This window comes from Topomyia yanbarensis, chromosome 3 (assembly GCF_030247195.1).
Source record: "Topomyia yanbarensis strain Yona2022 chromosome 3, ASM3024719v1, whole genome shotgun sequence".
NCBI classification, from domain to species: domain Eukaryota; kingdom Metazoa; phylum Arthropoda; class Insecta; order Diptera; family Culicidae; genus Topomyia; species Topomyia yanbarensis.
This window is the reverse complement of record NC_080672.1, coordinates 423,629,175-423,641,434: the sequence shown is the minus strand read 5'-3', so window position 1 is coordinate 423,641,434 and position 12,260 is coordinate 423,629,175. Positions and strand designations below refer to the sequence as shown.

Genomic DNA, 12,260 nt, shown 5'->3' with positions numbered 1-12,260 from the left:
AGTATTCTTTACAGAATAACTCGCCGAGCAAATGGCTCTGAATTAGACCCGCTGGTGCCCTAAGACGATTTCGATTCTCAGAGTATTGTGTACCCAGTGCATTAACGCAAGTGACGGAAGGTTATCGAAAAGTTTCGTGAAAATGAAAATTCCAGTAATGATGATGATTTTCCCAAACGGTTCGGTTTCGAGAGGTTTTTATTTGTTCTTTGTCATTAGGATTAGTGATAATAATTTCAAATCAAGGATACTACTGGGTAGTCACTTTTAGAAAAAGTCGATGTAGAGGTAGCGCAGAGGTAGCGTGATACCAAGAGGTAGCGTGATACCAGGAGCTGCGATTTCATTTCATAGTTCTCAGTCGCGATGGCAATTTGAGTAAAAGCTATTGAGAGTATAAACTTCAAATCGATTCAACAAAATTCGATTTTTTTTGGCTCAGCACAATATAAAACCCGTTTAGGAAAATTCAGTTTTCCCACCATCATGCATTGATTGAGGAATTTAAATATTTTATTATCAGAGCATTAGCAATAATTCGTTTGTATGTCTATTTTATGGGCCATTTTTTCGCTTTCCCATTGCACTATGGGTCACAGGGGCGGTTTTTTGGTACAAAAATCAATAACTCCCAAACCGTTCATTTTAGAGAAATTATATCTGAGAGAATATTTTTGGGAATAAAATTGGCTTTCTTTTAAAGTAAAATGTAACTAGGGTGGTCCTCTCGAACATTCTTTTCGAAAAATTATTTTTCGAACAAAATGGTATAGCAAGGTACTTACTTCAGCAAAGTTGTAGAAAAATGTTTTTCAAGAAACATTTTTAAATGCATCAAAGTTATAGCACTATCGGTTTTCATGTTATAATTATTTTTATTCTTTAACTTAGGGTGTTTCTGAAAAAGTCAGTTTTTTAACTGTAACTTTTTAAGTAATTAGTCTATCTTCATACTATTTATGAAGAAATTTTAGTACTTTTCATTGCGCGTATTTCTGCTAAAGAATGTGAATCGATATCATTTTTCGTTATCGAGTTACGATCATTCTTTTAAATAAAAATGATAGTTTTAAATGACCTCGAACTCAGAAGGTTGCAAAAAGTAGCAGCTAAATTTGTACTCTTTCGAAAATGCATCAAAAATACTATAAAATGTCTCAAAATCAGCTTTTGCTTTTTTGTGCTTCGATGTCAAATATAAACAACAGCACCATGAGTCGTGACAGTTTAAGTGGTATCAATCCCATTCATGAATCGAATCGCAGTAGCCGACGACTGCTTTGATGAACGTGTGTAGTGCTTTGTATTATTAGTTCCGTTAAAATGGATAAATGAAAATCATTCTATCTCTGGAAAGTGACCAAAGGTGAAAATAAAAATAAAATAATTTTTTTGTTTGAGGAATTTATGAGATCATTTCATGTGGAAGAAAATGAAAAAAAAAGAGTTTCGCTCAGAATGTAAAAGCTGTAGAAATTAAAACATGTAAAAGTTATGATCAATTTTGGAAAGACAGTCATCAAATTGAGACGAAAGTGCTCGATAAAAATTCGAAATATTTTAAGAAGCCGTTAACAATTCCAAAAAATGCACTTCCTCCCAAACCAGCATTCACAGAAATTCGTCGCTTACTCAGAACAGAATGAAGGGTAAACCTTAATTCATTCGCTTTGTCAAGTAACATGCTCTACATTTTATATTGTTTACCTACATAATGTTCAAAATTATAGGCCGTCCAAAAACACGAGTGCATGAATTGTGCTTGAAAAGGAAACTTAATCTTTGGGAAAAGAAGACGATTCAGATAACTATAGCGACGACGATGCTGATGATGTTGATGATTGTGATTATAATAATTATGAGGATGACGGTTATAGTAAAATAGTTGTGTAGAATAGTAAAATAAATATCTGCCTGAGCCCAACGTTTTCAATATTTGTGTACATATATTTGACAAGCTCAAAAATCATTTAAAAACTCGACTTTTTGATCTAGTAAAGCAGGTGCTAAATGGCGATGACCAGACCCTTAAAAACAGCCTTAAGTTGATGTCATTTGATCATAATGTTGATGTCAACATTTTTCGCTGAAGCATAAAAAAGCAAAAGTTGAATTTGAAATAGTTTATAGTATTTTTGATGCACTTTCGAAAAAGTACAAATTTAGCTGCTACTTTTTGCAACCTTCTGAGTTAGAGCACAGACAAACAGACATAACACTCTAGAATTCACCATCGCCCATGTTGAAAACAGTAATTTTTAAAATATGTTAGTGTGCAGGAACGCCACACTTGGTGTGGTGGCGCTATGGCGCATTCTTATAAGCTTTCACGTAGTAGTCGGGTAAATAACTTTGTAAAAATGGGTCGCCGGTGCGAGTTTGTGATGTGTCAAAACAGAGAAGGTGCAACAATTGGAAAATCGTTTTTCCGGTTTCCACGCAATCCACAAATGTATGTAATTTATATATAGTTTTTCTAATGGTCCAAAATACAATAGACTTGTTTTCAGCTGTGTGCTTTGGGTGCAACTTTGTTGCTCGGAAGATCTGTTGGAACGGTTCAATCTCGAAGGAATTGAATATGTAAAAAATCGTTTATTATGTTCTGATCACTTCCAGTCGCTAGCGTACAAAAATCCTTCACATCCTCGACAAGGGTAAGCTAAATTCGTTAGATTAAATTAACAGTGATCAACTCCTGCTATTTTAGATTACGGGATGGTGTGCTTCCGAGTATCTTTACTTCGCCCATATGCAGCGAATTTTATTTGGAAGTTTTGGATTTAGAAAGAAGCGTGGGGGATGGTTCTAAGGGCGATCCATTGGAAGTTCCGATGCATGGGCAGAAAACGACTGCAAAATATTGTTTCGTGGATGAGATGGAGCGTTTCCATCGTGGATGAGATGGAGGCCATAGCTATAATGATATCTGGGATTAGCACTTTGGAGCCTAACCGTTGGTCAACAACAAGAATCGGAAAAAAGCGAGGCAAACGGTTCAAGCAGGTAAATGGTTTGTTAAAAATTATACATTTTTGCAATAATGTCTAAAGTTACATGGTATTGGTTTCTTGTTGACGCATAATACTCTGGGCAGTGACAAACAGCTTCTTATTGTTGAGAAGATCGTAAAATCGCTCAATATTCACGGTCTACACCCATTAGTAGTGGTCATGGATCAGTGCAGTACAAACGTAAAGATGGCTAAGGAAGCAGGAGTAACACGAACGAAGCCAATAATGAACGTAAATGGATACAATATAGCAGTTATGTTCGACTCACCACATTTAATTAAAAGTTCAAAAAACATGCTTCTTAAACACAACGCAGTTTTCGAAGGCAAAATCGCATCTTTCACCAATATAGCGAAATTGTATGAAATAGATCGAGTTTCTACACCGAGGATGGTTCCAAAACTTGTGGAAAGATATATAAAACTCGCACCTTTCACGGCAATGAACGTTGCTCAAGCAACAAGAACCTTGAGCGAATCTGTAGCAAAAGGGAAAGAGTTTTATGTGCAAATGGGAAATCTTCCGAAATCGGCTTTTGTAACAGCATCATTTGCAAGCTTCCATGATATGCTATTCGATACCTTCAACTCTAAAACTATTGGCCAAAACTCCAAGGTAAAATAAAAATATTTAAGCATAGTTCAGCAAAAAATAACAATTTCATTTACAGCCTTATCGTGCTGCAATATCCGATGAAACATGTCACTGGGCTTTTTTAGACTATGCTGAGAAGGTTCTGAAAGATATGTACTATACCAAAAGTTCATGTTTCAACCTTAAACAGGTATGTTACATATAAAAATTTCATGGCTGATTCATTAAATAATGGAATTTTAGGCCTCTAAAGAAGCCAAGTCGTTAACTGTGAAGAAACGCAAACCAAATTACATCGACGGTTTCATCGGAAACATGCTACCCGTTGGTTATGGAACAAGCTGAAACATGAGTTCGGGTTCGAGTACTTGTGCACTAACTTTTTGTGTCAGGATGTGGTAGAAAATTTGTTTTCTGAAATAAGAAGACGATGCATCGGACGAAATAATGCTCCTAATGCTTATCAGTTCGCTGCCGCTTTCAAGTACGCAGCTATTTCTGCAAACGAAGATCTATCTTCCGACAACACTTCTGGGACAACTTGTGAAAAGGACGACGCGAATATACTGCTTGAAGAAAATGATTTGCTTGTTGAAGAAAATGATATAGAGTCAACAGTCCAACAACATTTTGATTACAAGTTCAAGCCATTGGATTCAAACGCAAAGAAATATTCTCGAAGAGAACTTAACATCAAGTACATCATCGGTGCTGCTGCTGCAAAGATTCAGCACAAAAAATGTCGCAAACACCTCTCTATTGAACCCAGCGAGGTAGATAAGAACAGCTCACTGTATATTTTCTGCAGGATAAAAAATGCAACAACGCTTCCGAGCACCGTACTCTGCAATATAAGATTCCAAGCATTCACCGTGTTTAAGCAAAAGTTTAAAAAGTTCCTATACCAAAATCGGCAGAATGTGAAAACACGGTTAAAGCAGTATCTTAGTTTCGATCAGTATGAAGCGTACGTCTGTCAGCAATGTTACGATGTCTTGGTTGATAAAATTTTCAACACGCTAATACAATGCTTTTTAAGGGAAGCCAAAACTGAATTGAAACAAAAAATACGATCGAAACGAACTTTAACGACAAGAAAGAGAAACCGTAAAGCTATTCGTATCAATTTGCCCGAATAAAGATGGATTAGACGTTTAACATTTAGTATTCCCCTCGGTTATTATTGTATAAATTAATTTAAACATAAATAAAGACCTATTTATATTTATATAAACATGCATTTGTATTTATCTAACAAACTTATATCATAGCATAGTCATATTGTCAAATACGTTTACCGTCAAATATATGTGTATATGTTGCAGGAACCTACCCTAAAAAAAGAGAAAAAAGTCACATGTGTTATTGCTTATTTGCTGATTAGTCCTTGTGTGAAGTTTACTTTCGGATTGTGGTACTTTACAAATAGATGTTGGTTAACCTTTCGGCACTCGTGCTTGTGCACTGAGTGCACGTCACTCTGAAAATCCAGCGAAATCGTCTTAGGACACCTCTGCTCGTTCAGTGAGCCATTTGCGCAACCTCCGGAGGGTTAAGTAGAGACTGAGAATGTTTCGGATAACCCCCTGATCATTGCGAACAATTCATATTGTGGGCGAAATTATGCTTTTCGGGAATGTAAGTTCTGAGCTATGCGAAGCGGATAAAAACTGCAATATCTTGCTCTAGGTAGATTGGGCATAAAAATGAGATTCCCCCTGCACATACAATGCTGGCTTCAGATGAGAATGCAACGCGATAATAAAAAACTTCAACTAAGAGGACATTTAAATTGAACCTTCGATTCGTTGGTGTAGCAACCGTTAAGTTTATTTTCGGAAGTAAAGCTGTACGTAGCTTTTAGACAAACAAACTTTCGTCGAGAAGCTTTTACCAGCCAAATGTGACGAAACCAGCATCGCTATCTTCGATGAGGTGAGCAAAGAAGTTGAGCAGGAATCACGATAGATAGCGCTAGTGACAAGTAAGAATGGTTTAAAAAATGTGATCGATAGAAATATCGGATTTTTGTTCAATGTGTTATGTCTGTTTGTCTGTGGTTAGAGGTCATTGAAAACTATCATTTTTATTTAAAAGAATGATCGTAACTCGATAACGAAAAATGATATCAATTCACATTCTTCAGTAGAAATATGCGCAATGAAAAGAACTAAAATTGCTTCATAAAGAGTATGAAGATAGACTAACTACTTAAAAAGTTACAGTTAAAAAACTGACTTTTTCATAAACACCCTAGGTTAAAGAAGAAAAATAATTATAGCATGAAAACCGATAATGCTATAACTTTGATGCATTCAAAAATGTTACTTGAAAAACATTTTTCTACAACTTTGCTGAAGTAAGTACCTTACTACACCATTTTGTTCGAAAATTAATTTTTCGAAAAGAATGTTCGAGAGGACCACCCTAGTTACATTTTTCTTTCAAAGAAAGCTAATTTAATTTCCAAAAATATTCTCTCAGGCATAATTTCTCTAAAATGAACGGTTTGGGAGTTATTGATTTTTGTACCGAAAAACCGCCCTTGTGACCCATAGTGCATTGATTTGGTTTAAGATTTCTAGCACTGATGTTGTTCTATGCTGATTTGAGCGGTTCTCTGAGTCCTGCCACTATCCCATGTAGTATGTGTTAGCAAAAACATCGCGAAACATCAAGTTCTAAATATTCTCAATCGATATAATATCCGAAGAAAAATGGGATGAAAAAAACCTTAGCGCAAAAATGGGTTAAAAAGATATACCACTTTTGCCCTGAGAGGATATTTTATCCTAAGAATGTTTTCAAAAATGGTTTATCACCGATCAGGGAAAACCATCATCAATATGGGTGTCATTTGAAGGGGGGTGGTCAGTAGACATCGGAGATCGATAATTGCGCCATTTTAAAATCCAATATGGCGACTTCCGGTAACCAGAAAATAGTAAGAACCATCATCAACATGGGTCTGATTTAAAAGGGGGTGGTCTGTAGAAGTCGTTTTAGATCCGATTTTCTGCAAACACTACATTGCAACAACACGGTTTTATGCCTAAATGATCGACAACCAACCTGCTCTCGTTCACAACATATGTACCCGATGGATTTACTGACGGATTGCAAACCGATACTATTTACATAGATCTATCGGCAAACTTCGACAAAATCAACCATGATATCGCAATAGCGAAGCTGGACAAACTCGGTATTCATGGACAATTCCTCCGCTGGTTTGGTTCCTACCTCGATGGAAGGCAACTCCAAATCAGCATTAAGGACTGCCTATCTGCACCATTCTTCACTACATCCGGCATCTCAATAGGAAGCCATATCGGTCCCGTAATATTCCTCCTCTTCTTTAATGGCGTCAATATCAAAATACAAGGACCCCGCCTTTCTTTCGCCCATGACATGAAATTTTTTCGACAAATACGGGATAAAACCGATGCCGAGTTTCTTCAGAGATAATTGGAGAGCTTTAGTACGTGGTGTGATCTAAACAGAAAGGTTTTACATCCGAGTAAATGCTCAATCGTTACGTTTACGCGGAAACGCTATCCAATTCAGTTTAACTACCATTTATTCGATTCGAGCATTCCAAGACACTCGCACGTCAAGGGTGGTGGAGTCATCATGGATTCAGCACAACACACTTCATACTTCGTGGATAAGGCAGGAAGACAGCTTGGGTTCATTATCGAAAAACTTTAGGGACGTATACTGTTTAAAATCACTCTATTGCACGCTGGTTTGCTCAGCACTAGAGTAATGTTCTGCTGTTTGAAATCCGTACTACCAGAATGGCGTTGACAGAATCGAGGCCATCTAACGCCGGTTCATACGCTTTGCACTCCAACGTCTTTCTTAGTAAAACAGATTTCTGCCGACCTACGATTACCGGTGTAAGGAAATACAGCTCGATACTCTAGGTATCCGGAAGGTCTGCTCTCGAGGCCTACAAATTATGTTCAAACTGTGTTATTTATTCATATATCATATCATTGCATGTTCGAGTAATAATCAGGATGCGAAGTCTGTCGAAAACGGAGCTCATGTTCCGCTACGGAATATAGTACCAGGGCATCGATTTTTTCCTTGAGTCATGTTCAGTTATTTATTGAATTGTTAAAATACACATTTCAACATGTGTCAATACTACCTTTTACTGTGCACTGTCTTTCAAACGACATCCATATTGATGATGGTTCTCTCTATTTTGTGATAATCGGAAGTCGCCATCTTTGTTTGACTGTTTGACGTAATTATCGATTTCCGATGTCTACTGATCACCTCCTTTCAAATGACACTCATATTGATGATTGTTCTCTACTTTTTGGTCACCGGAAGGCACCATCTTTGTTTTCAAAATAGCGTGATTATCGATTTCCGATGTCTACTGAGACTACATATTGATGACGGTTTTCACTATTTTGTGGGAACTGGAATTCGCCATCTTGGATTTAAAACTGGCGGTACAGGCCAGATTCGATTATCGGTAGGGTGCAGAAAAATTTCGCTTTGTATAATAGAGTCATCCGGATAATCGAATAAAAAAAATGTTTTTTTTTCTTCATGAAATATATTTGTTATATGTTGAAAAAGAGTATCGAAGGTACATGCATCAACGTTTGACCTATGGTACATGCATTAATGTTTGGCTTATGGACGAATATCGATCACTTTATATTCTATAAAATGAAAGTAAGACATGTAATAAGTTCTTTAGCCAACTTATTTTATGTTAAGGTTGAACAGCTGATTGATTTTTATAAAGATCTAACACACGGTGTGGAAAAAAATTGCTTTTTTCATTTTCGAATTTTGCCCATTCTCTGTGCAACCTTAAAGTATTGTGTTTGATTAATTTGGATTAATATACTTATGTTTCGGTGAATTCAGACAGAAATAACAACTGAATTTGAAGTTACGCACCACTGGTTTGTATACAACAACAAAACTTTGGGAATCCTCTAAGAGAAGCAACATGCTAGATTCCACTGATAAGCCCAAAAATTTTGATTCAAAACCATTCAACACAAATCCAGTAATGGCCGCCTGCTGAACGGTCTGCTGGGCGTCGCCTAACGTTGGTCCAACAAAGAACCAGCATTGCACAATTTTGAAACATGGATTTCTTAAGCGGATGAATTTTGCACACGTTGCGAATATCGAAAATGCCCAACTTTTTATGCGCACGACACCAAGAAGCGTGCGTTGTTGAATCAGCAGCAGTATAATCATCGTCATCATGCGCTCTAGAGATATTATTTAGCGAGCCAATCAGAAACTAGTTGAATCTTGGTTCTTTGATATTTTAGCTATAAATATGCTTGTTTAAACGCATTAAATTATTCAATTTGTTATACATCGTCGCACAGTAAACTTTTTGCTCTTATTTTTTTGGTGGAAACATAATCCAGGATCTTAATTTGGCCATTGTTCGGCAATCTACCGAGTCGCTTAACCTTCCGGAAGTCGCACTTATGACCCACTGAACGAGCAGCCGCTGGAGCCCTAAAACGATTTCGCTAGATTTTCAGAGCAGCGTGCACTCAGTGCACTAGCGCGACTGCCGGAAGGTTAAAGGCTGTTCAATGCATCTACTTCGTAAAAAATTATTAGCGCTGTTCTTTTCAAAGCGGCGCACAATACTGACTACAGTGAAGATCCTATTTTATTCGTCCTCTTGTTTGTCCACTTCCGATTTTTTCTACAACAGAGTTTGTCAGCTTTTTGAGCCGATCTTGTCAACCATATTTAAGACAACGTCTTCTGGTTGAATTCCCCTATGTTACACGATAGAATCAAAACGAAAGCCTTTGCGTAAGTGTGTTAAGAATTCAAAATGACGATGCTCCTCAAGTATCAAAAAAATTTTAATCTTTTTTTCAAACTGATGCGGTAATAGACTGATTCCGAAGAGTATTTTAGGGTTTTATTTCATACCTTAGATAGCGCCAAACAATCTGAAACAAATATCTTCAGATTTCGTCAGTCGTAAATACACAACAGGGCTCACAAAATCAGTCATTGTATTCATTCTAAAAATTACACAGAAAATCACAGGCATCTACAGTAAAATTTAGTTTGTAGCCAATTGATTAGGTGCATCAAATTTCATAGCACACCGAATTGAATTTAAATATTTGTTGATTAAATAAAATGTCTTTATTTTTTCCTAATTATTGTAATTTTCAAGAGTTTAAAATTTTGTGCTTCCAGGAAATGTAGCTGACATCAATTTCTATGGATTTTTGTATTTAAATATTAGGATAGCAAAAAAAGTTATTTGTTGAAAATGCGAAATTTCTATATTTCCACGTATTTTTGTGAATATTTTGTGAGAACATAATATTCTGGTTTTCCAATAACTGTAGCTAGTATCAATTGTAATCGATTGGTGTACGAAAATATGTAAGTCATCGCATCGAATTCAAAATAATATGCTAATTAAGTAAAACTTCTGTATTTCTATGAAGATTATATAATTTTTTAGAATATTTTAATTCTTTCAGAAACTGTATCATTGTAATTGATAACAATGATAGACGTGAAAACATAATATGCGAAAAATTGAAACAATTTCTTCGGACTACGGATAATCGAGTCATTTTCTACGGAAAATCGAGTCTACGGATAATCGAGACTACGGAAAATCGAATATGGCCTGTAATACATTCAACAGATATCTTATTTCGACTCAACAAATAAATATTGTTGTTTCAAACTTTGCTGTATTATTTCAAAGAAAAACCTGTTTTAATCCACCTAGTGGTGCACGATTCCATGGCTGGTTATGTTCAATACAACGGTGGAAATGAATATTACATATTCAGTACGATTTGCACATACATACAATGGATCGACAGCCACGATCTTGAGATGCTATGTGTCGACACTGAAACATCGCTTGAAACCAGCAGCGGATCAAGGAAGAGGATCCGGGGGGTCCTCCTGACCCTGCCGAAAACTTTCAACTTGTTAAGAAATTTTAAACTAGTTTCAATTAAATTATTAGGTTAAGGATTTTTAGAGTGATTGCATAACCTTTCTATATGAGAAAAGCAAAAATATTTTTGATTCGGGTGATTTAGCAAATGAAAATTGTTGTTCATACAATTTTTCGTCATTTCCAAAAAAATCTGTGTTCTTTTAAAACCAAAAAAATATTTCATTGAATTCCATAAAAAAAAATTGTTGTAAACAATATTTATTATTAGCCGGGAAACAAACATTTTTTTAGTTGATTTCAATACAGAATATTGTTGAAATTAAAAATTATTTCTATGCGTATGGAGGTGCATGCTGATTAGCGCCAAATAACAAGTGAATCAAATATAAACAAACACTTTATATAGAGATTGGAAGTAGTTTTATTAGTTATATTATTACATTGTTATTGATATAGCTAATCAGTAAAATAAATTCATCAGAAAAATGGCATTATACTAATAAGAAAGATTCGATAACACTGTATAGAAATTTTTTCTTAAATTCTATAACTTTAGATATTGAAAATGAACTCACCACCCCAAAATTAGCGTAACATGTGATTTTCAGCCAGATTAAGCAACAGTTTTGGTTTGGTGGTTGGTTTGGTTTGTTCGGGAACCCGCCACTGTGCGACCACATGAGATTTTTCAATACGAGGATTTTGCCAATTATTTTAAGATTTTTTTAACTGTGTTAAATATGAGAAAGGCACAATTACAATAATGCTTGGGTGGTTTAAAACAGATTGTTCATAAAACGAAAAACTGGTTTCCATAACACTGATATAAGAAACAATTGTTTTGACAAACAGTGCTTTATTATTGAAATATAACTTCGTACAGCTATTCTAACAAATATTTAGTTGGGACATAACGCTGCCAGTTGTATTATACAATTGAGTGCTACCGCCTGAATGTTAAAGCACGTTACAACTTAGTGGTATCAACGTATGATGGTCATCGCGTCGTTCTCACTTTGCCCGGAATGAAGGAAGGGTGCCGCACTATTTCAACAATTACGCGACCTGCAATCGATGGAATGCGTATAAATTGGCATCAGCATTGCTTCTTCCCAAAGAATCAATGTAATAACTAACATGACCTGAGAATTGTGCAATACTTCTGTTTGATCGCAGCGAAAATTGCAAGCTAATTCCCCAATTATAGCACTAGCAAAGGTGGCAGACGCTGCTCTAACCAATGGTTTCTAATGAGTAGAGTGATAATAGAAACAGTAAAAAAATAAGCTTATCACCCTACCTGCATAAAAATATATGCTCTTAAAACTATATTCCTCATAACGAACCAACCTACTTTTTCAAAACATACAAAAAATCCCAAACATCGACTGCAAGTGAGCAGCGAAGGCACATCTTATTGAGAGAATGGAGATAAGATCACACACCACGATGTAGCGTTGCTTGAAATGTTAGAACACATAGCCAATGCAACACGTTACTCATCGTCTTCTTAATACGATATAAGTTTGTTGCTAGCCGGTCGTGTTGGCGACAATATATTCATGATGTTTGTCTTTGTTGTTTCAAGAAAGCAACAAAGATATGTAGCAGAGAGATTTTGTCCTAACAAAAATGTGTTACGACATTATCTTTGTTATTCACTTTGTCTCGTTTTTGGACTCCCTGCCACTGCCACAACT

General features: G+C 35.9%; 1 protein-coding gene across 4 annotated transcripts in view; it reads left to right on the top strand.

The window, feature by feature from the left end:
* Nucleotides 1-12,260, top strand: part of LOC131692685 (BAI1-associated protein 3) — a 409,713-nt gene that overhangs the window by 131,770 nt on the left and 265,683 nt on the right. The window lies entirely within an intron of this gene.